Consider the following 26,038-nt stretch of genomic DNA (forward strand, 5'->3'; position numbering starts at 1 on the left):
AAATGCATGTAGATCTAGACAACAATTATACGTAGTATATTGACCGACAACGAACTTCTTGACACTGAACCAGACATTTGTCTGCCAATTAGTATATAAAAATAAATAATTTAACATATTTTGATTGAGAATTAAAGTTAGGCACAAACCTAACACACTCTGGATCCCTTCAAATAAACTTCACATTTTTCATGGTTGATGTTGAACTACTCAAGTCACAATGAAATACAGTTCATAAAATTAGTTGTCTTGAAATTGAATTTTATTTCTCATTTTAAATGTGTCCACGTTATATAGGGAAAAAACATATTAACCTGTGTAGATAAGCTAAATGACCTATGAGAGAGTAAGGGTTCATTCAATTAAGTCGTCCTGAATAAAAGATACAACAACAATCAAAACCTTAATCCTGAAGATGAGGTCGGCTGCAAAAACCAAGTACTTCCTAACCATGTTCTCTCCTTCCATTCCCTTATGTCCCCCCATGTCAAATGCTCCTGCAAACCCAATTTTTCATGTCTTTCTCTAATCCTTCCTTCCAAGTAATTTATGGTCTGCTTTTGCCTCTTCAAAGATCCCATCGGTGGGATCTTAACTTAATGCATTTCCCAAATCAACGCAATTGATTCTCCCTTATTTTACCTTTGACATCTGAATTCTAACTTTCCTTCTAACATTTATATCTCTAATTCTATCCTTTAAGGCGTTCTCACGCATATGCATCACTAGTACTCCCATCTTTCTAATATGATCCATCCTAAATGGCAACATTCTAACCCATATAACATCAGACCTTCCGATAGAATTTTCTCTTTATCTTGGAAGGTTATGATTACACAATATCCCATTTGTTGCTCGGTCACAACTTGGTCGATTTCTTCACTATATTGAAAATCAAACCAAGGTACTTAAAACACTCAAACAATCATTTTGGGTGCTTTCTTACCATCCAATGTTACTATATTCCCACTTGACTTCCTCTAAGTGCTAAAAACTATATTTAAGCTTTGCCTCCATTGCTTCAATTTGGCATTAACCCCAACTCCAGTCTCCTGAACCACCAATACATTCATCTGCAAACAACATACACCACGATTTCTCACCTTAGATAGCTCTTATTAATTCATCCAATTGCAAAGAGGAAAGAACTCAATGCCATAACTTGTGTAATCCAATCATAATAGGGAAATCCTTCGTTACTACCCCTCAAGACAATTATTTAATGACTTAATCTATATAACTACGTCAATATACTTCCAAGGTAGGCATTTATTTAAGGTAAAAGTTTGGCACAAGATCAAAATGACAAGAAAGCTTTAATACATCAGCAAATGCTACGTCGTAAAAAACAAGTAGTGATTTTTACACTGTTTGATCAAGTCTGTACATCTTGGAAGCCTGAAGTTAAACCTATCATTCCCAAATAGGCAAATTACAACTTACTAAGTTTAGAGCGACCCTGAAGACCTAATTCAAGCAGCCTGAAAAATACCCTGAAATGAAAAGTCACTAGTGTAACCTCCTACATTGCATCTACACATAAACCTACATATAGATTGGAAGGATCTGATGCAAAATGAGATAGATATGTTCACTATTTTTACCTCTAAACTCATTATTACTGGTATTGTGCAATGAACAGGATTCTTTATTTTGAAGCTTGAGGCACATGATTTTTCATCATGTCAATTTCTTGTCGCTATTCCTACAATTCAAAAATGAACCTGCACATGATAAATATTTATTAACCTGCGATTTGGATAATGAACCCAAGGCATTGCCAATAATGTACTAACAAATCAAAATTTATGTACCTGCTCTTCAAATCTTCTCACTTGTGTTTGAGCTGAGTGTAGAGAGGGTGGCACAAATACAGGTAACCGCGTAGGCCCTAGATAAAGAAAAATATAGCAATCAAATAATATCCCACATAGCATAGTTTTTATCTACTTCCTCTGGTTTCTTATATGTGCAACATTTTTATAATAAGGAAATGTCATAATAGTTGCAACACTTCTTACAAAATTACCATACTAAACTTAATTAAACAACATTTGAAACATACAAGTGATACAACCCCACTAATTATCCAAACCCATGATTTTAACTTTAACCACACTCTCTCCTTAACCACCCCCTCCTTTAACCATTAGCCATCACCAACCAAGCCTACTACCACAATGCCACTATCACCACCGCCTCTCCAGTGACACCATCACCAGCAAAGCCACCACACTCACTGCTCCCCTAAAAAACACACCCATCACCATCTTCTCCTCACCACCACCCACCCTAACCACCTTCCCCGAAAACACTATCCACCCTCACCACTGTTAGAAAATAGCAATGAAAAATGAAGAATTAGGGACGTGTTTACACTGTCCTTAAAGCAATTATAACCCCCACTATGATTGCTATGGGTTAGCAATTAATATGCTTCTAGGATTTCCCTAAATTTTGAGATCAATTAAAACAATGTAATTTAACTCACTAAGAACAATTAAGAATAGATGAGGAAGAAGAAGTTAAAAGTAAGTTATGATTGGAGCCCATATATATATATATATATATATATATATATATATATATATATATATATATAATATACAATTTTTTTAATCCAAGAGTCACTACTTTCCAAACAATAATTAATTAAGATAATCCGACTTATAATGAAAAGTCACTATTATCCTAAGCAATTATCACACTCGCCCCAATCGAGCTAATAAGAAAATAAGCTTGTTTCCATTAATTTTCTAAGTGCATGTTCGCGCCCGACCGGGCCCGTGGTCATAATCCTTGATTCACGTTAAAATTTGTTATGCTCCAAATATTAAACTTATACACTAGCTCCAAGCTAAACTTTTCCTTTTAACCAATGTAAGGGTTTCCTTCCAACATCAAGTTAAATAGAATAGAGTAGCCAATATTCTTTATTGAACTTTCTTCCCAACAACAAGCTAAACAGAATTGAACAAGCTAACTTCTTCTATTCTACTAATGTGGGACTTCCATCCTTAACCTTTAGCTATATACACTAACCTATATAACCAACTATTATTTTACCAATGTGGGACTAATTTCCCATCATTCACAACACCTATTGAGACGACTAATCTAACAATCCCCCACTTAGTCTTCAAAATTGGTGTATATTCTTAAATCTTTACTAACAAATTATGAATCAATGAAGGTAACTTATCGATATTAAACTCCACCTAGTGTAAACTTTCAAAGTAACAACAAAATTAATGGTAGCACGTAGCTTTGAACCATAATCTTAAATATCATTGCCGGAAATTCTACACAAAAGATTGTTAAACCACATGTTCTTAAACTTGGTAGCACTATTATGGCCACGTGCTCATCCCGGTATTCATGAACATCTCCAAAAGTAAAACACACTTTTGCTAGGAACAACACCATTCCTATATGTTCATATAGGTGAAGTACAAAAATAACCTTTGAAACTTCATTGAGAGTCTAAAACTCACCCTTACATATATCAATTATAATCAACAATAATCAATATATCATCGACAAGCAACTTTTTTCACCACATTGAACCTTTAATATAGGTGTAATACTATAGAAAAAGTTGGGTTTCCATTGTTCTTGATTAAATAATTGGTTTCAAACCAATTTCCTTGGGAATAGTTTGCACCATGTCCCTTGATAATCCTTTTGTAAACAGATCCACCAAATTATTGAAAGACCGTCCATGCACAACAGTTACATACATACGCATGTCTCAAACTAATATGTCAAGATTTTCCATAATAAATCTTTTCCATAGTCTTATTATACGCTTTGACATCGGTTGTGGCCACAACTCTATATCTAATAACGTGTTCCTCGACCATCTGCTTGCTAAGACTAAAAATTCAGCCTCCATGGTGGAATGAGTAATACAAGTCTGTTTCTTTGAAGCTAAAGAAACAGCACCTCCACCACGCATAAAAACCCACCCGCCACTAGTGGATTTATTATCACCAATTTAAGTAATCCAACTAGCATCTAAAAACCCTAAACTATTATAAAGCAAACTAAGATTTTTGGGTCTCTTTAAGAAACCGAAAACTCTACCAATAGCTTTCCAATAACACTAGGATTGCTAGTAAATCTAGAAATTTTGCAAACTACAAATGCAATATCGGGCCTAGTACAATGTGATGCATACATTACTACTAATTGCACTTGCATACTAAAGTTCAGTAACTACTCTACCATTATTCTTTTCTAGTTTACATGACTAATTATAAGGGAATTGCCTTCTTTGATATTCAAATGCTTAAACTTATCAAGCATTTTATCATCATAATATGACTCAAAGCATAACCCCCACTATGTTTTATAGCTCTGATTCCTAATAGTGTATCCACTTCACTCGAATCTTTCATTTGAAAACAAGAAGATAAATATTCCTTAGTCTCATTAATGCCTTTTATATTCGTCCCATAGATTAATATATCATCAATATATAAATATACAATGACTCCATAATCTTTTGTAACTTAGTATAAATACATCTATCAGCAGAATTATGAGTAAAACCACATGAAAAAAGTGCAGAATCAAATTCTTTATGGCACTATCTTGGAGCCCATTTTAATTCATACAAGAAATTAACCAACTTACAAACTTTACTTTCATTGCCAAGAAGAACAAAACCCTTGCCTCATGTACACTTCCTCATCAAAATCACCATTTAGAAAACCTGCTTTTACATCCATTTGATGAAGAAGCAAGCCAAAAGAACTCTAATGGATATAATTCTAGCAATGAGTGCATAAGTATCAAAATAATCCACCCCTTCCTTTTGAGTAAAACCTTTTAGGCTTTTACCACTTACCTAACCTTAAAAGACATTATCTTCCCATTTGCGTCCTTTTTAATTCTAAACACCTACTTACATCCAACATCTTTGGAACCGGATGGCAAATCCGAATCCGTGAGATACCAAATATTATTTGAAGTCAAGGAATTCATCTCATCATTCATTGCCTCCTTCTAAAAAGTTGTGTTTCTAGAAATCATTGCTTCTTTAAACTTTTTTGGACCATCCTCTACATCAACATCAAGTAGAATGGGTATTCTATTAGTAACCTCACATCTATCACTTTCTACAAGAAAAAGAATAACATGTGAATCAATAAAATTTAGACCCAAATTTTTCTCCTTCCTTGCCCTTACACTTCTTCTAGATTCACTAGAAAAATCAAACAAGTTTCTAACATGAGCTAGAAATGCCATTAGGAGAAACTAGTCTCACATTGCTAAAATCGAAGTAAGTTATATAAGTTAGTGTATATAGCTTAATGTTGGGATGAAAGTCCCACATTATAATAGAAAAAGTTAGCTTGTTCAATTCTATTTAGCTTATTGTTGAGAAGAAAGTTTCACATTGGTAAAATAGAGGAAATTAGCTACTTTATTTTATTTAACTTGATGTTAGGAATAAACTCTCACATTGGTTAAATATAAAAAGTTTAGCTTGGAGCTAGTGTATAAGTTTAATATTTGGAGCATAACAAATTTTAATGTGAGGCCAGGATTATGATCATGAGCCTGATCGGACAGACTTTGCCCGATCGGGCACGAACATATACTTAAAAAATTTACGTTTATTAGCCCGATAGGGTTAAGTTACCCCGGTCGGACGCGAAAACAAATTTATCTTCTTATTTGCCCGATTGGGCGGGTTTGTCAATCAGACAAGTATAAGCACTACGGATAATTAATTAGTGACTATTCATTAAAATCAGATTATCTTAATTAATTATTGTTTGGAAAATAGTGACTCTTGGGTTAAAAAAAGTTGTATATTATATATTCTCATGGGCTACAATTATAGCTTAATTTAAACTTCTTCTTCCTTATTTATTCTAATTGTTCTTAATGTGTTCTTAGGGAGTTCAATTACATTGCTTTAATTGATCTCGAAATTCAGGGAAATCTTGGATAAAAAATTAAAACTGCTTAAAAAAAAAAAAGCTTTTTAAAAACAAAACAAAAATTACAGAAATGAGGTGAGTATAAAGTTGTATCCTCTTTAAGGGGGAAAAAAGGAAAAAGGTGGGCAGAAGCGTTAAAAAAGGGGTGAAGGTTGAAGAGAGATAATGATAGAAAGAGGATCGAAGAAAGAGAAAAAAAATATCCAAGAAAGAGAGAAAAAAAAATCTAAGGAAGACTAACCTAGCAGAGATTGCCGACAACAATGCGATAATTCTGGTGCTGGAATCCACCAGGAAAAGCTCACCCACAACTTCTATTGTGGCATCACAGCTAATTTCCCCAATTATTTCAGAATTCACAAATAAGGGTTTCTTATATTTAGGGCTTTTGATTTGGGAGCAAATTTAAAGCTAATTCAAGCAAATAATTGAGGGTTTTTATTCGAAATTGTAAAAAAGACTGTAAGTTTTAATTTACAAAAATTTTAGTCTTTTTCTGTAGGTTTTACAAAAATCTTTATTCTCTCTCGCGTTTGAGTGTTAAGCGACCTAGGCGCAGCGCCCTGGCAAAGGCAGAGGCGCACCAAGGCACACGCTTTTGGTAGGAGCTTGCGCCTGGTTAAAGCTCACTGACTTGCACCTTTGAGAGCCTTGCGCCTAGGCGCGCTTTTTAAAACTAAGTTCTTCATTCCCCGTAGTTATTTTCTAACAACCACCATCTTCCAAGGAAACACTACCCATCTACCCTACTTTGACTGAAACAACAACCCTCACCAAGACACTAACCCACGACACTAACCCTCACCACATCCACTAATGAAATTCACATAACACGAAACCATGGTGGTTAGAATTTGCCATGGGTTCCAAATATGATAATTCTATGGTTAAATTCAACCACCATGATCTCAAATTTTGAGGGGAAAAAACAAAGGTGCTGGTGGTGAGATTCGGCCAAATGAAGGGGTTTGGCTGTGGTGGTTGGCCGTGTAGGGGTGTAGAATTTTTCTTGATACTTTCTTTCTCCTCTTGATTTGAGCAGCCATTTTGCAGTGATGATGGTGACATTGGAGTAGCAGCAGTGGTGATGGTGGCATTGGGATGGTTGGTGCTCTTGGTGGGATAGTTTCTGGACAAGTAATTAGATGGCTGAATATTGCCTTTTACTTTCTCCCCCTCAATATGTATGAAAGGGGTACATAAAAGAAAACAGAGAAAAGTGAATTTTTATAGTTGAATATTTTAAAAGTTGGTCAAGTCAAAACATAAAAAATAAAACGTGATGGAGGGAGTAAAACTGTTATTTTTAACAAGTTAAAAATTGCCTTGAATGGATGAAAACTTCCCCAAACATGCTCTAAAAAACCTGAACTTTCACCATAAATATAGCGAAAGGGTTTACTGTTCTTTTAGGAGAGATTATGGGGGAGTGATATTCCACGTCAACAGGGCACTAACTCTAGGTATATTTGTCAATTTGTGATTCATCAGTCAATACATGAAAATGTTCTCCAGTAAATAACACAAATAAGAAATGTGTTAGCCAATTATTAAATAAGGAAAAAAAAAAAAAAAGACATTGTCTCCATTTCATCTAGTAGTTCCACCAAAGTGTTAACAACAAATCTGACCAGGGTATTCACCTTTAAACGCATACTACATCTACAAATTCATAGCACACGAAACCGATTTGGAATTTGTGAATTGTGAACAAATTCATATGAGCAAAGGAAGACATGTATATAGACTTAATTTTGACTAGCTGGATTGATGGAATGATTTTAAAAGTAGTTTACAACTATCTATATTTGTTAATGAAAAATAAAATTTGGTCCGTATGCAAAAACATTTGGGAGTTAGGACACCAAGCATCTATAAATATAAAAAAATTCAAGCAGTTTTATGCCGTTAATTATATGAACATTTGACGTTTATACATGAAGGATGATCCAAATTATTTCACATGACAACATATGTTTTTTATTTATTGGTAAATAATATAGTCAAATTAAGTATATGAATTACGAATAGTTTAAAAGGCAAACTGCCGCAACTATTATGAAATGGAGGTAGTATTGCGTAGTAGAGATGGTGAAAGTATTATTTATGTAGTAAAGATGGTGAAGGGATAGTAGTGGCTAAGGAAAACGGGTAAGGTGGGAGGTGCTTAAATAGCCATAAATAATGCGAGTACTAGTTGAGGAAGAAAAGGCCGTATTTTTTTTAAAAAAAAAAAAAACAAACAATTATATCCCTATTTTACCGTGATTTAAGGTTCTTACAATGATTTAGCAAAATAAGGTCACAGAATTTAGATTTAGTTAAAGCTTAACTTTTGGTCAAATTACGGCATTGGAAACCATAAAAAAAAATGTTGTACTCCCTCCGTCCCTAATACACTGCCCCATTTGTAATATTTCACGGGAATTAAGTAATGGGAGGAGAGAATACATGAAGTAAATGAAAATGGGAGAAAAGTACAAGAAATGTGAGTTGGAGGCTTATGTAATAAGTACAAGAAAAAGAGGAAAGTACATGAAAATGAGAGGGGCACAAATATAAGAAGAAATAGGAGGGTAATCTCGATAGTGTAGTGAGTAAAGACAAATAATGGGAGTACTTGAGATATTTCAGAGTGTCTAATAAAGGATATATGAACGACATTGTGGGACATTTAAAAGGGAAAACAGAGATTATATCATGGGATGGAGGGAGTATTTAGTTCAGAATAGAAAACGGTATCAAGTTCAGAACGACCAACATGTGCATGCTTTGAAATTCACATTGCAAACAAAATTATTGTCTAATATCACACACACATCAATTGAATTAGGAATCTTCTAAGTTGTTAGTTCCCATTAATTTGCAGTAGTTCTAATGGGGTATTAAGCTGTTAGATTAAGAATATTGGTTGTGCACAAAGAGAAGTAAATGCCCTTTCTTTTTCAATTGCTTCTAGAGGAATTATAATTGGGGAAAAAAAAAAAATTGTAATCCAAGGCTTACAAGATTTTGACAACTGACACAGCAAAAACTATACGAGGTAATGCTTGACCAGCGAATTTTATTGTGAATTTAAGAAATTATAGTACCAATTATTAAACTATGCTTCAACATTTTATTGGGAGCACAAAAGATTAGCTAGTGGAAGCATTAATAATATCTTGCACACCATATTCCTAAAAAAAAAAAAATATATCTTGGACACCATAATGTACATACAATCTAAGATTACAAACACATCTGCTATGTTTATGTTTATGATATTTGAGATATATGTTCATCTTCTCTGTTAAATAAACTAAAAAGAAATGTTTATAATTTTGAGCTATATGATTATTTTCATTGTGGAGCAAATATAATTTACAAAAAATAAAATAAAATAAAAAACACTTTATGTTTGTAATCTCCAATCTATATGTTCATCATATATGGACTAAATGTTCAATATCAATGAAACAAAAGTTCATAATTGTGAACCATTTGTACATCCGAGACAATGAGACCAAGTTGTATGTTATCAATGCATGATATAGTGTTGGTAGACAAGATTATAATTGGAGTTAGTTTAATTTGGAGCAATAGTTTGACCATTCGTACATTTGAAACCAAGGTATATTTAACTAAAATAATTTTAAGTCTGCAACAATATTTCAAAGGAAAAATTAAAAATAATAATCCCAACTTTGCTCCATTCTTTTAATAATCCCAACTTTGGATTATTCTAGAATAATCCCAATTTTGGGGGTTGCTTACTTTCTTCAATCCCTTTGACAAGTTACCGGTTGAAAAGGTTATTTTCTTTTTCATTTTTTCATAAATGCCATGTGTCGAGATCTAATTGGCTAAAAATTAAAATAAAAAAAATAAAATAAAAAAAAAAAAAAAAAAACAGAAAACCCAGCCCCCACCCTTTCCCTAACCACCCGGAAAGGCCGGGAACCGGCGGAGAAGAAAGCAGAAACGGAAGAGGAATGAAGAGGGTGGTTGACTGGTTGGAGTTGGATGGGGATGAGGATGAGGGAGCGGTGGTCGGAAATCCCACCCAGCCCCCCACTACCCCTTTACGGTTGTCACAGCAACGAAATCCCACCCCTCAAAATCTGGCCATCCAACTCTTAACGCCAACAGGCCGCCTCGCCTCCACCCCTCCTGGCGCTGCACCGGTTTCCTTCTCCCCCCGCGCCGATAATGCAAGTCTGCAACCCACCACCCACCGCCCTCCTTCCCTAACACCAGCGAAATATACGAGCTAAACCCAATTAATTTTTCAGATTTAACCTATTTTTCCGTCAATTCATCCAATTTCTCCTTTAATTGATTCACCTTAGCTTCGAAAATCCCCAACGAAACCTTCAACCGAATTCTCAACCTCTTCCTTCTGGAACAAAATTGCAGCAATTTTGAGGAGAGAAAGGGGGTTTACGGGAAGGGATGAGGTGGCGGCTGGGCGGCGGGAAGGTTGGGATGGGATGGGTTCACCGAGATGCGTTCGCCGGTGGAGAAAGAGGGGAGGAAGAGGGATGGCTGGGGTTTGGGATTTCGGTGGGTGGTGGTGGAGGGGATGGGTGTGGGGGGGTTTCCATTTTTTTCTTTTTTTTTTAATTGTTTTTTCCGTTTTGGACCAATCACAATGTGACACGTGTCACATAACTTGTGATAGTAGGTCATTGACTTTTGCTGACCGGTTTGAGATTGAAGAAAGAAAACAATAATCTAAAATTGGGATTATTAAAAGAAAATGGAGCAAAGTTGGGAGTATTGTTTACAATTTTTCCTATTTCAAATCAGTAAAAAATAAATTATGGCAACTGGCAAGTAACTTTGAAGAGCAAATATAATAGAGAATCAATAAAATAAAAATATTTAAGTCGGTAAAATTAATTTAATTTCAACAAAAATAAGGTGAAGAGGATAAGGCTTTGCTCGGAGAAAACCTAATTACATGGAATGCCATCTTAGAACTAAGAGGGAGTCAAAGTGAAGAGAGGGTGTAACAACAATAGATGGAAATGATTTGCTCAAAAGTAAGTGTTTCACCTCTTTCAAGTAAATTGGGATAAGTTTATTTAGGAACTAGATATTAACCAAGATGTGCTTCACATGATTGTGTGACCGTACTATACTTTAAGATTCATCAATGTTATATAATTATATGAACTGAGCTAGGTATCCAGAGAAGATTATGCTAGAAAGATGGGAATAGCAAAGCTGCATGTTATTATGGATGTGTCAAATACCTAAAAGGATAAAATTAGGAATGAAAATAAAGCAAAAACTTTAAGCAGCGCCCACTCACAACAAATGCTTACAATTTTCTGGCTAAAGCAGCCAAGACCAACTCAACTCAGAATATACCCCACTAATTCACCAAAGTCTTACTTCCAAAACAAGTCAAACCAATAGCTAAGAATTGCTAGAAGATTCACCATAATAATATTGATCCAAATGGCTAATATCTAGAGCAGCCAATAACACAAAAGAACTAGCTATAAGGGTTCAGTCTCTAGATTCAGACTTATATTACGCTTAACTATAATCATTGTTTGTGTTTAAGAGTGTTAGTTTTCAAGAATAGCAATCCAAGAATCATAGCAACACTGTGGTGTAAATCATGGAATTCCCAATTTACTAGATATTATATGGAAAGCATCTCCACAATTTATTTGAATAAATTACAGTATATAATTTTTTGAGCAAAAATAATACTAAAGTAAAAGCCGGCAAAAATAAATTCAGCAAAGCTTGTTCAGCAAAATTGTTCTGAAAAAATCAGTAGAGGAGAAGATTGTCTTAATTAAAAAATAGTAGAAGCTAAAAGAATATCATTTAACGGGGAATCTATCTGTTACAATCTAGACTTTTGAGAGGCTTAGTCCCTTCTAAAATCAAACTAGAAGTGTCTCAATAATATTCTTCATAATTCTCTTAGTCCACTCTCCTCTATTAATTTCTAATTTTCTTCTATCTTTCTTTTCCAACTAAATCTATCTTCCTACATAAAATTCAAAAAATTCACAAAAACTGTGTTATGATATACTTCTGATTGTACCTCTCTCTCTAGTCAGCTTTTTGCATTTAATCCTAGATTGCTTAAGAGAACTTTAGTAAGTGGTTTATATTAGAACACAGACAACTTAAAGTCCTTTAAGATACATCAAGTGAGCTATTGAAAAAAGACAGCACCAATCTAAATTTAAATACGTTCACAATTATGTCAACAGCAACTTAGCAATTAGAGCACTGCTCAAACTTCATACTGTATAAAATTAACATTAATACAGAAGATACTTACCTAAAGCTTGCACAAGCTGACAAAATTTGTTTTCCATAAAAGCATCTTCCACTGATTAACGATTTGACCATTCAGAAGATGGCTTCTAACTTTCACAAAAGAAATTTTTTTGATATCAATAACTCTTCCACTGACTCCCTTTGATATATATGAGCTTGATATTTTCGAGCAACAAATGAATAATTTTTTTACTGTTTCCTCAATCTTCTGTTGTAGATCAAATGCAATCACAGTTATAAAAAACACAAGACCAAAAAAAATTGCCAATATTCTACTATTTATCCATCTGAATTAATAGATGCAATATTTTAAGGCACTAGATTCTCCTCATATACAGATACCAAAAATAGAAGCCAACAGAACTTTAATATTCCAAAAATAATCCATCTAAACTAATAGAAGCAAAATTTTAAATCAATATATTGCCCTCAATTGATATTACATGTGGCATGAAGGGAGACCTCCAGTAAACCAAAAAGACATTAGTTCATAAAATTGACTCAAGAAGGCATCTCCTTCAAAGGATGTCCATTAACCTCGACGGACTCTGTGAACTTAAATAGGGTGTACAATGAAACTGAAATGCACGAAAACAATATATAAATAGCTTTCTTTAGTACTTCTTTATCTTGTTTCCTTTGGCAACTTAATATTTTATTTCTTAGGTTAGTGAAAGGAGAAAGCAGGGAAGTTTGGTTATACATGATTCAAAAGACTTCAACTTCATATAAATTTCAAAGACTATAACTTCAAAATGCAAGCAATAATTATATAAATAATAAGCTTGTCAGCCTAGTTGAGAAAACCTTAATTATTGTAGAAATCATATTTCAAAACAGCCTTTATAAGGCATGAAATTTTACAAGATGTCACAAGAGTAATATTGTGTGGGTGTTTAGACTACCCCCGGGAGAAAATGTTCATACCTTTCAAGCATGACTTCTTCCTTTACACACAAAGTTCAAAAAGCTCAGACACCACGGTACCTCACATGTGTGCCATGTCAATTCTCTCTTCATTTTCTTCTTCATCTTCACTTCTTTCAACACAGTCCTCATTACTCAACTCCAACTGAGACTGATCATAACTTCCAATGTTCTTGCTACCACCATTTATTAACGAGAGTTGATCCGATACAATAGCATTTCTTTTATAGTTCCAAACGAGCATAGAAATATAATCTTGTGGTGAAATTAGGCCTTGCTCTTTGATGCAGTTCCTCTGATCCTCCAAGGTCTTAGGATCATCAAGGCTCAGGAACTCTAACAATGCCTTTTCATGTTCAGGCCTCCAGCTATTAGGAAAAGGGGTGTAATCTGTCTCAGGCACAAGAGACATCCTTGTATACTTCAGCCCTTCAATAGACTCTGCAAGACCCATCCTCAGCATGTTCTGATACTCCGGCGAAAGCCCCTTTTTCTCCTTTAAAGGACGACTAAGGGTTCTATCACTAATCTTGTACACTTTTGCACGTGAACGAAGCTTATATTTCGCAGCATACAGCTTTGCAAGTGATCCTCTGATAATATAAGAGCAAAAATTAACAATTTTCTTTCTATTATCAGCATATCTGTACCACTCAACCATAGTGCATAGCAGCTTGTTCATCTGAGCATTAGTGTGAGCTTGAGTAGCATGAAACATTCTGAAACAAGGCTGTGGGTCAGGTTCTCGATCCCCTTTCAGAAGGTTCAACTTCCTGAATTGCTTAATACATTGCTTCAGACTTGCTGTCACGGATAACAGAGTTCCAACACCCTTCTCACTGATAATTTTTCCACCGCTAGCTGTGTAGCGTAGTGTGGGATAAACAACTCTTCGGCATAACACGTGATCAAGAAACATAATTCCCTTAGTTATGTGCTCAATAGGCAGGCTATCATTGTCAAGCTTCAGAAGATATTTCTGATCACAGAACTCAATCAACTGCTTTCTTAATATTGCTGCATCAGCTCTGGGTCCTCGAATTCCAATCAAAATGTGACCTCCATACCTGATAAAGTCCATTTTTCGTGTTTTATCTGGTCCGCTAGTGGGGACAAACTCAGGCCATGAAGTATTTCCCTGCTCTGCTTCGCCTTCTGGCGTATTCCAAATGACATCACTTTTTGAAGGATGATAAAACTCCTTAATCTTACCCTCCATCCAATGATCCAATTCATCTAGGATTACATTCGCCAATAGTGGGCTCAAAATTCCACAATGACCCCAGGAAGGAACCTTCTCTGCTTCCTCTGGAGCAAACCCAAAAAATGAATCCAACCAATATGGATCGGGTTTTGGTTCATCATCTGCCAAAACCTTCTTCTTCTGATATTTTCGTTTCTTCTTCTTTTTATCACCATCATCAATCTTTGTCGCAATCACTGGCATCACAAGAGCTGATCGTATCAAATCAACCACCTTCTTATCCCTCACATCTCTCATTAAAGCATTTATAACTAACCCAACCTTCACACCATCAAGAATGGTACTCAAATCTCCTTTTATATACCACAAATACCCAGCAAATGACCTCCTAATAACCCTCAAAACAGTATGAGCAGTTCTACCAGGTCTAAATGCATACGACTTCTGCGAAAACCGAGCCTCATAAATGGGCTCTAAAATCATAAACAAAACCTCTTGCACAATCCTATCTTGATACGGTGCTGGTTGCGTGGTGGTTAATATCGTCTTAATCTTCCTTTTCGATAAAGAATCATACTCAGTCTTATCCCTAGGTGACTTGATATAAAAGTTCAACCTAGCACCCCATTTAAACCTTTCATCAAGAACTGCATTCCTAAGAGCCAACAAATCCTCCAAGGCCGACCTTTGTATCGAATGTCGAGGCAAATAAGAACCAGTTTCATCAGCATACACCTTCTGATATGCCAATACCCACAACTCAAATTTCCTAAGATATGAAGTCAAATTGCTAACACTCTTTTCGGGTTCGCGAAAATTCTCAATCCACAAATGTGAGCAAACTGCAACCCCATCTTCCTTCATTAAGCTTAAAGGGTCATCCGGGTCAGGTTTTCTCCTATTATCATGAAACCCAGAAAATGCCCTAAATAATGAAAAACCAATTGACCTATGATTGTAATCAATGAAATTGTTGCATAAAATTGAGGGTTTTAAGGTTTGATTAACTGACCCAGCTAAAACCCTATATCCTGTTATTGCAAGATTTCGACGCATTTCGAAAATTTGACAGAAGTATAATAAGTAACTGTATCACAGTATGCGAAAAACAAACCTCAATGAAATGAAGAGAGTGAAACAGAACTACCCCATGAAATTTTCCAAAAAAAAGCTTCCTCCACCATCAATGGCCAGCTTTAATGGCGGAAACAGGAAATGGACCATTCGTATTCGATGGATGAAATGATGGGTTTCCTTGGGTTGCTCAGGTTGGTGGTAATGAAACCTTGAATTTGAATCGTTGTTGAAACCTAAAATGCTAGTACAAGGAAACGGCGGTGCTTCTACTCGGTTGACGAGGAAATGATACGTTAATTTTAATTACGTAGTATTATTATTTTTTTAAAAATTAAAAGAGGTAAGCCTTCAGGAATGAAAAAGAGAAAATACATGTTAATATGCCATATTAACAATTTTTGTTAATATAGGGTAAAGTAGTCTTTTTGATCTATTTAGCAAGGCTAGTGGAGTAAATTCACTACCAAGAACCGTAGAACAGTACTACCTTAAAATTGCTTCGTTAACTCCTTCTTCTTCATTTCCACTTCTTCATTCAAAATTGAAATCATAAATGGAGAAATCGGCGGCTGCGATGGACGAATCAAAGGTGATGACAAATTTCTACCCTTTGGATTTAACCATGCCCTTTGTTTCACCATTTATCCTTAGGGTTTTCGTTTATTTTGGCGGCAAAACCACCAGAAAGTGGTGGCGGTGGACATGCTTAAGCATATTAAATGGAGGACGAAAGCTTGGGCATCTTCAATGGTGAACGAAAGCTTTGGATTGGGTTAGGTGGTACTAGAAAAATAATAAAAATAATACATTTCACTCCTCATATTTGCAAAATTGTCACCATATTAACATGTTTTGTTAATATGGCATATTAACTAGGCTCTCCTCAATGTAAAAAGGAAAATTTATACTTTGGTGTCCCAACGTTCAAGTAATTCCACTTTTTTTGGGTTTTTTTTTTACCGGCACTTTGGCGACTCATGGTTTTAATGTTTCCACTTTAGTGTCTTGTCAGTAGATAATTACTCAATATTAGTACCTAATAGTTAACGGTGTTACATTCTCCGTTAACAAAAAAAAAAGAAAAAAAAAAACTGAAATATAATTATATTAGGGTCTCTAAATTTTCCACCAAAATCCATTTCCCTCATCTCTCTCACAATTTTTCCTCTAGCCTCTACAGTTATGCACTTCTACCCATTTTCATAATTCTTCACAAACTAAGTATCTATAACACCCCCGATTTACTATTAACAATAAATGATAAATAAAAGAAAAATAAACAACCTTTAAATAAAATTGCGGAAGCATACACCTAAATCGGAGGTATTACCGCCACACTCAACAACCTGTTAAGTGTTAAGGCTTACAAAATCCCAATAACTACAACCCAATCAACTAAGTGAGCTATTTATACAACTTTACAAACTTGTTATAGCAATCTAATCGAAACACTTAAGCTCCTTTAGCCTGTTTAGACATACTTGACTGCTCACCATTAAGGACAAATTCCAAAATAGATCGTCGCAAGGCCACCAAAAGAAAAGACGTGGCCGCAAACACAAATAGCACAACAAAGTAGCTGTAGACACCCATTTGTGTCTCCCAAAAACCAAACCCAGTGATGAGTACCTTTCACGTCGAACCATAATCGAATGAAGCGAAAGTGTGGAAAGTCTAGTATTGCGGATAGTTTTAATTACTTTTCTCTTCTCTCTGTTTTTGAAAACTTATTTTAAGAAAACAGTCAATCCAGTTTGGTTGGTCCATGATAAGGATCCAATAATGGTGTAGTTGGATGGGGTTTAAAAAGACCTTTCCAACGATACATTAAGCCCAATTCCGATGAATATCGAGGAAGTTATGGCCAAAATACTAAACTGGGCCCGATTTGGTTTTTATATGCGGCCCAATGATCTAGAGGAGGGATTGTCATTAATTATCATTCCTAAAGCTATTAGGATTAATTATAGTCTTTTAGAATACTCTAGGAGGTTCTTTTAAATCCTAATGGAGTTAGGATTGATAATTATGTTTTAAAGAGTTTGAAATTGAATAAAACTACTCCTTTTAAGAATCCTTGTTTTGTACGAAGTGGAATATATTCAGATTTTATTTTCGTGCCTCATAATATTTATCCAAATTTTATATGGTTGGATAGATCTTGAAATTATCTTTCCAATGATATATTATAATATTAAATCCGAGTTATAACAAAAAAGATATGAATGAGACATGAAACTTTATCCAAAACTGACACCCTTCCACTATTTTGGCCATATCTTTTTATATACAAAATATTATAATCTGATTCTAATTGGGTTGGAAAGTAGACTTTAAGAGCTTTCCAACGACATATTATATGCCTTATTTGGACTTCCGGATCAAAAGATATGATAAAAATAAAAACGCGTGAATTTCTGAAATCAGCGCCTAGAACCAGGCCTGGCGCCAATAAGCTAGTGCTGGCGCCAGCTCTGTTTTGCGTGCGCCAACCTCGTTTTGGGTGCGCCAAGTGCTCTGTTTTGATATTTTATCTTTTTGGATGATTTCTCTATAAATAACGTATTAAAAACTCCGTATTCATTCACCAATTCTCACGAATATTCACCTACAATCAGTTTTCATTCGCAATCATTAATTCTCCAATTTTCACCAACTCTCATCAAGATTTTCTTGATTATTCTCTCTCTCTATCTCTTTCTAAACTAGTCTTTTCTCAAATACAAAATTCCGCATTCGCAAGATCTAGAAACACCTAGCCATATTCGAAGTTGTCTTCGCCCTAGACGTGAAAGGTTTAATTTCTGAGGGTTTGGTCCCAAATCTCTCTTTCAATTATTTAATTTGATTGTTTGTTTATTATTTTCCTTAAAGTTACTAACGTGTGTATTTTGTTATTAGAAAGAGGTACGAGGCATCAAAGTAAGTACTTTAATGGTTTTTATTGATGTTATGATGTAGAAATCATGTTTACATTGTTATTATGATATTCCTAGTATCATGTCTAGGGTAATTTTAATATTAAATATGATTGTTACAATGCTTCCTATGTTCTTCCTAATATTTATTCATGTTAGTATCATATTAGGGCTAAAGATTTGATTTTTATTGCTTAGTGACATGCTAGGGTTTGTTATTAGTATTGTTAGTATCATGCCTAGGATCTTGCTATTATTATTATGCTTTAATATTAACATTAACATGATTATGATTATAATTGTTATAATTTATGATGATTATGAATATTATTATTATTATTTTGATGATGATTATTTTATTTATAATTATTATTGTTATGATTATAATTTTATTATTCATGATATTGTTTATTATTATGTTGCTTGATATTATTTATTGTTATTGCTTGATCACACCTTTTATGCATGTTTAAAGGAAATTGGTACTTGTACCCACGCTTAATAAGATATTTAATAATCTTGTTAAGGTTAAATTGATTATAATTTCAAGTGATCGCCAATAATAGTTTTATTTGTGCATTAAATTCAACCAACATAGAATAAACAGGTTTAGGGTTAACCTACTTATTGCATGTTAATTAAAAAGCGCACATGAATACGATCAGAATAAAGTAGAGGCCTATTATTAGGGCAGGTTCAATCTCTTTTAGGTTGGATTTGTACCTTCATCCCCGAACCCTTATTTGGTTCAAGACCTTATGGAGTTGACGATCTCTTGGATCGTTAAGGGGTGTAACCTTCAACTAGTGAACGGTTTACAAGTTCCTAAAAATTTTGTTGGCGACTCTGATCTTTTGCTCTATCTTCTTCCCTTTTGGACGCCACCGTACTTTAGTGTATGATCACAGTGGGGTTCAAGCTAGTGGGATTAAAGCTTGAAATTATTCCCTACAGTTTTTGGCGACTCCACTGGGGAGGATTTCTATTTTAATTCCTGAATTTATTTCGGCAATGATTTAGAATGAGTGGATGAGACTCGAAAAGTTCTAAGTATTTCATGTGCGTAATTTTGATTAACATTATTGTCATATGCATAAAAAATATCTCATTGGAAAGACCATCCGTAATGAGTTAAAAACATAGGATTTTACATGTAGGAAATTTGAGAAATATCTTTCACAAATAGGACTGAAATAACACCGCGCGAAACTGGAAAATTTTATCGAGCACAGAAAGCTGCTGAGGCATGTGGGAAGTAGCGTCAGGGGCCAGAGCTTGGCGCCAGCATTTAAGTCGTAGAGCCAGACGCCAGTATTGGCGCCAGGCGCTACAGTTAAAAGCTGGCGCCAGTCTCTGTTTGCTAGCGCCAATTTCCCCCAATACCGAGACAGAAATATGCGTTCTAATTTCGACTAGTTTTTCGTATTGTTTGCTCGTTCCTACTTCCTGATTGAATTTTTTTCTCACTTTTCTGAAACCCATATGTGTTCTACATATGGACATAACCCTCTGGGAATTCATGCTCCATCTACCCGATTGAACGCTCCGTGCAACAAAGGGTACATCTGAGATGTTGAATTCACCAAACCATGGAAGCGAGTTTTTTTTTTCTAAAGCTCGCGGTGTCCCATCCACTCGCGCCAACCCTTCACGGTTAGGCTTCCGCGCGGTGCATCCGGACAATTAACCATGGACCCTGTATTGACTAAACCATATCCCTAACCGTTTGTTTGACTTGTGTTAAGACTAAATAAACTGATTAATGACTAAAGGACTTTGTTTAATTAATTAATTAATTAATTTGAGCTAATAAATAAACATAAAATCGAGTCATAGTTCCTTTAAGTCAACCCGGATTTTTTATTCCCGTATACTGCACAAACGTCAACTTGTTTTGGTCATATCCGGAGTTCTAGGAAGAACTACGAGTCGTAAAACCTATGGATCTATAGCCCCGAGTTTTATCTTTATTTTGGCGTTGGTTTCATCCAAATCAGAGTCATAGATAAAAAGTTATGACTAAAATACCACAGTCTGTCCAATTTAATGCATATACGTGAAGTCTTAACTTAGTCTTTGCTTGAGTCTAGTCACATAGTCTAGCCACATGGTCATGAAAAGAGTCTTAACATGTCACCTACACTCACTAGTCTTAGCACACACTTTGAGTACACATCACCATGACCATGTCTTAGGTTCATGCATAAGTCGGTCTTTCCGTCATTTGAGTCGGGGGTACACCCTATTCCTAATTCTTCATATCCCTCCACCTCCATCATCTTTTTCTTTTTTTCACATTCTATTCCAATCTTCCTTCACTTCCTCCATCCATTGCATGTTGAATGAAGTTTGAGTCAAATAATTAACAATAAATATCCCCAAATTCCTTTTCCACAATACTTGGTCGAGGAAAGAAGGGCGATTAATCAAGGACAACCTCTTTGTTCAAGTCTCACTTTTTGATAAACCGATTCGTCAAAAGAGGAAGGATAAGAAGATAATGGCAACTCAAGAGGAAGTTAATGAACTTAGGAGTCAATTGACTAACGTGACTGAGACACTGAAGCTACTCACACTCAAGATCGATGATCCCGTGAAGCAACAACAAATGAGTCTCATGCAAGAGAGTCTAAGCAAGCTATCTAGTGACTATAAATTTCAGGGCATGAGTTCACAAGGGGTCTCGTTGGACAAGGAACTTCTTCCGCATAAATTCAACGCCGCTAACATCCCTAAATTCAAGGCAACTGATAACCCTTATTTTTATCTAAGAGCTTTCGAAACTATAATGAACATTAAGGGTATCGATAAGAAGGCTTTCCCCTCTCTGTTCCCACTATCTCTTGAAACCGTTTGCCAACAATGGTACTTCTCCCTTGACAAGGAGAAAACCTCTACCTGGGAATCGATAGTGAACGCTTTCGTTGATAGGTACAAGTGCAATATCCAAGTTGAAACTGATCATAAACAACTTGAGATGCTAAGACAAAAAGAGAATGAAGGCTTTACTTCTTTCTTTAATAAATGGAGGGAAACTTCCGCCAAGATGATTGAGGTCCCCACCGAAAAGGAGTCTGTGAGGATGTTTATCAAGAATCTCCAAGAGAAGTATTCGAAGCATTTAAAATATCAACACAATCTGAATACTTTCAAGGCCGTTTATGACATTGGAATTGAAATCGAAGATGACCTCGCAAAGCAAAAAGCTACTAACAATAGTAACCACGGTGGCTGGAAAGGAAAGAAGAGCGACAATCCTTCTTCTTCCGAAAACGTCCACTCTAGTAACAATGTTAGTACCTTTGATCTTAGTGAAGTTTTAGCCATAGATAACCAAGGATCTAAGAAGAAACTAAGGAAAGATTTCACCTCCATTGGGATGAGCTACGATACTGCCTTCGATCGACTCCATGCCAAAGGACTCATTACTCCCATTGGACCTATTCAAGATCCCGCACCTGAAAAGAGATTGCCTAGTTGGAATCCAGACGAACACTGCAAGTACCATCAAGGTAGGGGTCATGCTACTGAGAACTGTTGGAAGATAAAGGAGGCTATCCAACATTTGATTGATAACAACAAGCTTCCCATGCCTCCTGTTAACAAGAAGAGCGAGTGATGATAAAAGAAACAACACAAGACAAGAAGCGAGCTTCAACGACAAGATTTCGTGACCTCTTTTTTCTATTTCTTTTTTTTTTTTTTTTACCTTTTCCCCAATAAGTCTAGCATAGGCACCTTTTCTTTTCCCTTAGATTAATTTTTGTAGATTCTTTCTTTTCCTTTAATAAAAATGAGCATTTATTTCCTTATATATGATCATTTCATTATATTGCATAAAAAAAAAAAAAAAAAAAAACCATGTCGAATTAAGCACAAGGTATACCAATAATTTGAGGCACCCTTTGTAGCCACATCATATTACCTTTCACCCTTCAATTATACATCCTTTTTTGGTAAACCACTTTGAGCCTCGTCTAACGATAGACCCTTCACTTTTTTCAACCCATATCTACCTAACCTTGGGATGGGATGGTGTGTAACTTACGCAATTTCAAAAAGAGCTTGAGTACTTCAAAAAATTAAAATAGCAAAGATAAATAAAAGTGTACAAAAGGGCAAGTGTTCCAATGTCTTTGATATGAAAATATCTTTGATAAGAACACGTCTCAGATTGCGTCTCTTATCGAGTGCTCGGTACCGTGCCTGAGAAACATGAATGCCAAGTGAGTGATAGACCGCATGATCAGGATTGTCCACACTAATAAAAATAAATAAATGCTAAAGCAAAAGAAAGAGCTAAAAAAGAATAGAAACTCATGCATAAAAATACAAAGATTCAAAAGCAAGGTTGCACACCTTGGGGGCTTAGCTAGGGTCTTGAGCCTTTATCCCCTTCTTCTTTCAAACCTTTAGCCTAACAACGTTACAACCCTTAAAAGACCTTTTTGAGGTATACACACTTGTGCGAGGTTCGGCTAGAGCTATGTTCAGCCTGATTCCTAACGGATACGTAGGCAACCTTACATCGAGGTGCGACCGTAATAAACATGAATTCATAATCACATTCACACACTTACACCATGATCATGTCAAGGGATTTCCTATGCTCATCCCTATCCACTTAGAGCTAGACTTGGGGGCTTGATCCCTACATCATTAGCTTACCTAGCCTAAGAGTCACCACCATTTGACTCTTTTAACAAATAACATATTTCCACACACTTAGCCCTTGTGGCCTAAATTTAGTATCACTTTCACACACATCACGGATACATGACCAAATATACTTCCCTTAGGAACCCTTTGTCATGGAATCTTAACACAACGCTGAAGCATGCCTTGTCATATCAACATCACTCATCAATCATAATCATCATTGCATCACGAAGTATGAAGTGCTTAGCCTCCGTGCCTAAGTTACCCAAATACTTTCATCATTGAGTCAACCATTGAGATAGCCTAAGATGGATTAATCCTTGCACCTTGAGAGATAGTATCAAATGACATTTGACTAAGCTCATTCAACATGCATCTCCAAACTTCGATTATTTTTCACGTCTTTCTTTTTCGGGAGAAAGTCGGTACCCTCCACAAAAATGACGGAAAATTTTTGCTTTTTTGCATTTTCGAGTCGCACGATCACATTACAATGCACACACGGGTCATGAGTCACACGTGTCATTTCAATCGAGTCAACCTCGAGTCAGTCAATCATATCGAGTCAAGTTTATGCCTTGAGTCGTGTCAAGTCAATGAGTCAAGCAATGCTAAACCTTAGGTCAACCCTAAGATAATTAAAAAGATTAGCAAAGTTCTATAGTCAAAATAAATACAGGTGCAGCAGAATAGGGAGGACCCTACTCCAATTCTTGGCGCCAGAGATATTTCAGCAGCGATAGAGCTCGAAGCCTCTCAGAAAGGTGATTTCGACTTCATACAACGATTTCGGGTTCCTTGGTACGCCAGTTAGCCCCTATGAGCAATTTGGCATGATTAAGTAGTCGGTTTGATTACAACAGCAAATAAGTGATCGACCTGATGAAAGATCGTCTCACTTAGCTTAAAGCGCCTAAGCATTGGCTCAAAAGCAGAAAAGGCACCGACGTATAGGTTCAAAGCAACGAAAGCGCCGACGTACAAGCATAGCGGAAGCAAAGTTCGAGCGAGCTTTAAAGATCGACAAGTGTTGGTCTTCGGTAATTTTCTTCGGAATATTATCGCAACAACTAAGGATGACTTCAAGTAAAGTTATTTTCGACAGCGTTCGCTAAGATTGTGGAGGTTGTCACTAAAGATTTGAGAAGATAGCACGAGATGGGCGGTCTTCGACAGCGTTCGCTAAGATTGTGGAAGTTTAATTTTCACTAAATATTTGAGAAGATAGCACGAGATGGGCGGTCTTCGACGACATTCGCTAAGATTGTGGAGGTTGTCACCCAAGATTTGAGAAGATAGCACGAGATGGGCGGTCTTCGACGACATTTGCTAAGATTATGGAGGTTGTCACCAAGATATGAGAAGAGCGGTTCATGATGAGGCGGTCTTCGACGACTTTTGCTGTGATTGGAAATGTTGTCACTATGATTCAAGAAAAGGCTCAAGATGTAGCAACATTGATCGACGGCGTTCCCTAGATTGCGGAAGATCGTCAAAACAAACAGCAAGATGGCGTTCCATAGATTGTGGAAAGTTGTCAAAAGGCAATTGAAGGTGATTTCAAGAGAAATAATCTTCGATAGTATTCCCTTGGACGTGGAATATTATCAATGCGGATGAGGATTGTTTCAAGAGAAGCAATCTTCGATGGTATTCCCTTGGACGTGGAATATTATCATAGCGGAGGAAGATCGTTTCAGACGAAGCAATCTTCTATATTGGAAGCAGTTACGGGCGTAGCAGTTTTCAAGCGGGATGGCATTCTCTAGCTTGCAGGAGGTCATCAAAACAAGGATACATCAGCAAATCGGTTACTTTCAGAGACGTGTGCTCGACGGTGCAAGATACGCGTTTCTTAACTCTTTTATTTGTTTAACTAACGCTAGTTTGCAGGTATCGGTGTTACAAGATTGGTTTAGGATCGCAGAACGTTCTGAATCATTCTCCATCCCTATCGATACTTTGACTTTTGTTTTCGAAACTTGCGTTTCTCCAAACTCAGTCAAAGTGGGGGCTTCTGTAGACACCCATTTGTGTCTCCCCAAAACCAAACCCAGTGATGAGTACCTTTCACGTCGAACCATAATCGAATGAAGCGAAAGTGTGGAAAGTCAAGTATTGCGGATAGTTTTAATTACTTTTCTCTTCTCTCTGTTTTTGAAAACTTATTTTAAGAAAACAGATAATCCAGTTTGGTTGGTCTATGATAAGGATCCAATAATGGTGTAGTTGGATGGGGTTTGAAAAGACCTTTCCAACGATACATTATAAGCCCAATTCCGATGAATATCGAGGAAGTTATGGCCAAAATACTACACTGGGCCCGATTTGGTTTTTATATGCGGCCCAATGATCTAGAGGAGGGCCTATTATTAATTATCATTCCTAAAGCTATTAGGATTGATTATAGTCTTTTAGAATACTCTAGGAGGTTATTTTAAATCCTAATGGAGTTAGGATTGATAATTATGTTTTAAAGAGTTTGAAATTGAATAAAACTACTCCTTTTAAGAATCCTTGTTTTGTACGAAGTGGAATATATTCAGATTTTATTTTCGTGCCTCATAATATTTATCCAAATTTTATATGGTTGGATAGATCTTGAAATTATCTTTCCAATGATATATTATAATATTAAATCCGAGTTATAACGAAAAAGATATGAATGAGACATGAAACTTTATCCAAAACTGACACCCTTCCACTATTTTGGCCATATCTTTTTATATACAAAATATTATAATCTGATTCTAATTGGGTTGGAAAGTAGACTTTAAGATCTTTCCAACGACATATTATATGCCTTATTTGGACTTTCGGATCAAAAGATATGATAAAAACAAAAACGCGTGAATTTCTGAAATCAGCGCCTAGAACCAGGCCTGGCGCCAGCCATTGGCGCCTGGTGCTAGCCATTGGTGCCTGGCGCCAATAAGCTGGTGCTGGCGTCAGCTCTGTTTTGCGTGCGCCAAGTGCTCTGTTTTGATATTTTATCTTTTTGGGTG

General features: G+C 35.9%; 1 pseudogene across 4 annotated transcripts; it reads right to left on the minus strand.

Annotated features, from left to right (window-relative positions):
* Nucleotides 1-1,341: 1,341 nt before the first annotated feature.
* LOC145586072 (nuclear intron maturase 2, mitochondrial pseudogene) lies at nucleotides 1,342-15,738 on the minus strand (annotated as a pseudogene). 4 transcript variants are annotated; one of them, XR_014100793.1, is made up of 5 exons: nucleotides 13,176-15,738; nucleotides 12,250-12,456; nucleotides 1,815-1,891; nucleotides 1,605-1,724; nucleotides 1,342-1,493 (listed from the first exon to the last, which is right to left on the minus strand). The product of XR_014100793.1 is annotated as a nuclear intron maturase 2, mitochondrial pseudogene, transcript variant X2 (transcript). The 4 variants fall into 4 exon arrangements; XR_014100796.1 differs by having other exon boundaries at nucleotides 1,342-1,724; nucleotides 12,250-12,338; XR_014100795.1 differs by having other exon boundaries at nucleotides 1,342-1,724; nucleotides 12,250-12,453.
* Nucleotides 15,739-26,038: the final 10,300 nt, after the last annotated feature.

This window comes from Chenopodium album, chromosome 2, assembly GCF_948465745.1.
Source record: "Chenopodium album chromosome 2, dcCheAlbu1.1, whole genome shotgun sequence".
Classification (NCBI taxonomy): domain Eukaryota; kingdom Viridiplantae; phylum Streptophyta; class Magnoliopsida; order Caryophyllales; family Amaranthaceae; genus Chenopodium; species Chenopodium album.